This window comes from Schistocerca americana, unplaced genomic scaffold (assembly GCF_021461395.2).
Source record: "Schistocerca americana isolate TAMUIC-IGC-003095 unplaced genomic scaffold, iqSchAmer2.1 HiC_scaffold_454, whole genome shotgun sequence".
In the NCBI taxonomy this organism is placed as follows: Eukaryota; Metazoa; Arthropoda; class Insecta; order Orthoptera; family Acrididae; genus Schistocerca; species Schistocerca americana.
In genome coordinates this window covers 57,501-62,500 of record NW_025726186.1, presented here as the reverse complement: position 1 = coordinate 62,500, position 5,000 = coordinate 57,501, and the positions used below count along the sequence as shown (strand labels likewise).

Here is a 5,000-nt window from a genome sequence, read left to right as displayed (position 1 = left end):
CGCTCCATCCATGTCGGTACCGGTGAGCGTTGCACTCGCAGTCGCAAAAACGTACGGCAAGTATATTACTCGGAAGAGTCAATGACAGTCCAAGCCCCCCTGCGTGGGAAGAGTCTTCCTAGGCCATGACCCACCGGAAGGGCGCAGCGTCCCCCACCCCAGACATGTGACGTCAGACTATCGGTATTGACGACTAGACTGATTCCTTATAATCATTTGCCATACACCGGTGGAAGCTGCCGAGACGAGTAACTACATAGCGGGCTCGCCGTGTCACTAATGTACAGAGATACAATAGTTTCGACTGGAACCGGATTAAACGTATACACGGCGCTGATTAGTAATAGATAGAGCCATCAGAATACAGATAATGTATAGACCTGTCCGTATACATGCTGAAAGACTCTGCTCACAATCACACGTCAGCCAGACACTCTTATCACGCACTACTCTCTGCCTGTAACAGGCACACAGACAATATGTAAGCACCAGCATGGAACAACACCCAGTGCATCCTCTCTGCCACATTAGACAATCCACACTATCATAACCAGACCGGGAGGTCCACTCGGAAAACAGAATATCCCACCCTTCCGACAACCACCATTGCTCAGCTAAGCCACCAACACCCACACATGTCCCAGACAGGGGTGCACCCAACATCACAATACTGCCTCCTGTCACACCACACAAACAATGGCAGGAATGAAAGACACAGGTCTGCCACAAGCATGGAATCAGAGCGCCGCCTGTTATGAGCCAAAGGTGCACCCTGACGTGGCAAATCAGATGATGCCGCAGTCATTTACTTACGATAATCACAATCAACAAACCGGGCCCCCCCCCCCCCCAAGTGCCTTAACCTAACCCGTATTGTACCTTAACCTAACCCGTATTGTACCTTAACCTAACCCGTATTGTACCTTAACCTAACCCGTATTGTACCTTAACCTAACCCGTATTGTACCTTAACCTAACCCATATTGTACCTTAACCTAACCCATATTGTACCTTAACCTAACCCATATTGTACCTTAACCTAACCCATATTGTACCTTAACCTAACCCATATTGTACCTTAACCTAACCCATATTGTACCTTAACCTAACCCATATTGTACCTTAACCTAACCCATATTGTACCTTAACCTAACCCATATTGTACCTTAACCTAACCCATATTGTACCTTAACCTAACCCATATTGTACCTTAACCTAACCCATGTTGCGCCTTAACCTAACCCATGTTGCGCCTTAACCTAACCCATGTTGCGCCTTAACCTAACCCATGTTGCGCCTTAACCTAACCCATGTTGCGCCTTAACCTAACCCATGTTGCGCCTTAACCTAACCCATGTTGCGCCTTAACCTAACCCATGTTGCGCCTTAACCTAACCCATGTTGCGCCTTAACCTAACCCATGTTGCGCCTTAACCTAACCCATGTTGCGCCTTAACCTAACCCATGTTGCGCCTTAACCTAACCTATGTTGCGCCTTAACCTAACCTATGTTGCGCCTTAACCTAACCTATGTTGCGCCTTAACCTAACCTATGTTGCGCCTTAACCTAACCTATGTTGCGCCTTAACCTAACCTATGTTGCGCCTTAACCTAACCTATGTTGCGCCGTAACCTAACCTATGTTGCGCCGTAACCTAACCTATGTTGCGCCATAACCTAACCTATGTTGCGCCTTAACCTAACCTATGTTGCGCCTTAACCTAACCTATGTTGCGCCTTAACCTAACCTATGTTGCGCCGTAACCTAACCTATGTTGCGCCTTAACCTAACCTATGTTGCGCCTTAACCTAACCTATGTTGCGCCTTAACCTAACCTATGTTGCGCCTTAACCTAACCTATGTTGCGCCTTAACCTAACCTATGTTGCGCCTTAACCTAACCTATGTTGCGCCTTAACCTAACCTATGTTGCGCCTTAACCTAACCTATGTTGCGCCTTAACCTAACCTATGTTGCGCCGTAACCTAACCTATGTTGCGCCTTAACCTAACCTATGTTGCGCCTTAACCTAACCTATGTTGCGCCGTAACCTAACCTATGTTGCGCCTTAACCTAACCTATGTTGCGCCTTAACCTAACCTATGTTGCGCCTTAACCTAACCTATGTTGCGCCTTAACCTAACCTATGTTGCGCCTTAACCTAACCTATGTTGCGCCTTAACCCAACACACGTTGGGCCTTAACCCAACACACGTTGGGCCTTAACCCAACACACGTTGGGCCTTAACCCAACACACGTTGGGCCTTAACCCAACACACGTTGGGCCTTAACCCAACACACGTTGGGCCTTAACCCAACACACGTTGGGCCTTAACCCAACACACGTTGGGCCTTAACCCAACACACGTTGGGCCTTAACCCAACACACGTTGGGCCTTAACCCAACACACGTTGGGCCTTAACCCAACACACGTTGGGCCTTAACCCAACACACGTTGGGCCTTAACCCAACACACGTTGGGCCTTAACCCAACACACGTTGGGCCTTAACCCAACACACGTTGGGCCTTAACCCAACACACGTTGGGCCTTAACCCAACACACGTTGGGCCTTAACCCAACACACGTTGGGCCTTAACCCAACACACGTTGGGCCTTAACCCAACACACGTTGGGCCTTAACCCAACACACGTTGGGCCTTAACCCAACACACGTTGGGCCTTAACCCAACACACGTTGGGCCTTAACCTGCTCTGTAATTGTCATACGACGCGTTAAATTAGTGTAGTGTTGCCTAACTGCAACCCCCGCAATATAGTTTGCTACTCGCACTGCCCGGTCCCCAGAGTATCGCTTCATGTTAAACACCTTGCAGCTATACACTGTAATGCGGATGGCGGCAGGACGTACATGCTCAATGCCCTTCGCAGTTGTTCATTGGCATTCGCATGGCGAAGCACAGCCTACGTTGTGGTACGGCTTGTGGCAACTGTCCGCTGATGTTGTACGTCCAAATCACACACTGTACCGCACATTGGTCCTCATGTACTGAATGATACATCGTGGTACATGTGTGACCGTACCACGACTGCGCCAACAACGGCGAACCATACGGTCCAAATATTGTGCACTCAGCTACGTGTCGTCTCCCTATAAGAGCTGGATTGCAGTATGGTATGCCGTGGATGGCGATCAGCATGAGCCGTCTGTTGATGTAGTGGCGCGTGTTGTCAGACGTAGTCGTCTCTTCTCACACACCGTGATAGCATGGTGCACTGCGTTCCACATCTGCGACATGCGACAGAGGCCGGTTGACAGTCGTTCGCGCAATGGACATCGCATACGTACGGGGGCCACCTTCCACGTGTTCGCGAAGCGTGCACATGTTGTTGCGTGTACGTGGGCAGACATAGTGTGTCGTGACACCTGACACAGGCATGCAACAATCGTTGAATTTGCAAATGGCGATGGACGTCTACGTTTGCTGGTGACGTTACGCAAATGAAGAACTGGTAAACCGTTGTGGTGCGGTTGTTCTCGCTAGAGGTGAATCAGTGATGGCGACGATCGGTTGAGCTACCAACCGGTTGTTTCAGCGATACCCACCATGCCCACGAACGTGAATGGCATGTGGGTGTGAAGCGATACGCGGCGGTGGCTGGGTGGGACCGTCCCCGGCCGGTGAGGGGGGGCCTTCCGGCGTGCTGGCCGCGCGGTGCGTGGGCGCACGCGCTACAGCCGGCTGGTGGGGGCGGCCAGTGGCAGGCGCGCCGGCCGACGGAGGCGGCAGGCGGCGCAGCTGCGCGCCGGCGCACCCTGCACGCGGCGCCGTGCGGCCAAAGTAGGTCCTCGCGGGCCCGGTGCGAAGCGCGGTGGACATCTGCAGTGTGCTGGTCCGATTGAGGACTGTGTGCGCTGAGGATGCGCCGCCGCCCGGCGCTCGGCGCCGCGACGCCGTCTGCTGCTCGGTCGCCTCTGCGGTTCTCGCAGGTGGATTGTATCGCAGCTGTGCGGACGTGTTGGCGCGTGCGCTGTGCTGGGAGAGTTCGCTTCGGCACCCAAGTGGGGCTTTTGTCCTTCTGTGGCGCTGGCGTTGGAGCTGCCGGCCACCGTAGGTGGCGCGTGTTGTCTCCCGCCGGCAATGCCACGACAGCACGCTCCCGGGCCTCTGTCGGCAGCGGCAAGCTCAGTTGGGAGCACGGGTGGTCGCACCTAAAGCGTCTACTCGCCAAACTCCGGGCGATTGCGCCTCTCTCGAACCCGACCAAGTACTTAGGACGGCGCTGCGCGCCGCCGGGACCTGAGAGGGTTTCGAGGTGTATTGTGCAGGGGAGCTCAGCCTCCTCCTGTTTGCAGAATAATTGAGCGGACGCTTGCGTGTTCGCGCGGGCCCCCGGGACACACTCCCGGGCGGCCGGCTGCTCAGCTCTAGTTGACGCAGCTCCCTGGTTGATCCTGCCAGTAGTCATATGCTTGTCTCAAAGATTAAGCCATGCATGTCTCAGTACAAGCCGCATTAAGGTGAAACCGCGAATGGCTCATTAAATCAGTTATGGTTCCTTAGATCGTACCCACGTTACTTGGATAACTGTGGTAATTCTAGAGCTAATACATGCAAACAGAGTCCCGACCAGAGATGGAAGGGACGCTTTTATTAGATCAAAACCAATCGGTCGGCTCGTCCGGTCCGTTTGCCTTGGTGACTCTGAATAACTTTGGGCTGATCGCACGGTCCTCGTACCGGCGACGCATCTTTCAAATGTCTGCCTTATCAACTGTCGATGGTAGGTTCTGCGCCTACCATGGTTGTAACGGGTAACGGGGAATCAGGGTTCGATTCCGGAGAGGGAGCCTGAGAAACGGCTACCACATCCAAGGAAGGCAGCAGGCGCGCAAATTACCCACTCCCGGCACGGGGAGGTAGTGACGAAAAATAACGATACGGGACTCATCCGAGGCCCCGTAATCGGAATGAGTACACTTTAAATCCTTTAACGAGTATCTATTGGAGGGCAAGTCTGGTGCCAGCAGCCGCGG

At 53.0% G+C, this 5,000-nt stretch overlaps 1 non-coding gene across 1 annotated transcript in view; it reads left to right on the top strand.

The window, feature by feature from the left end:
• The first annotated feature begins 4,405 nt into the window (after window positions 1-4,405).
• The window catches only part of LOC124583286, a 1,910-nt gene continuing 1,315 nt past the window's right edge, over window positions 4,406-5,000 (top strand). Inside the window, exon 1 of the ribosomal RNA XR_006974141.1 lies at window positions 4,406-5,000. This exon is cut by the window's right edge and continues 1,315 nt beyond it. This is a non-coding gene — a ribosomal RNA (small subunit ribosomal RNA).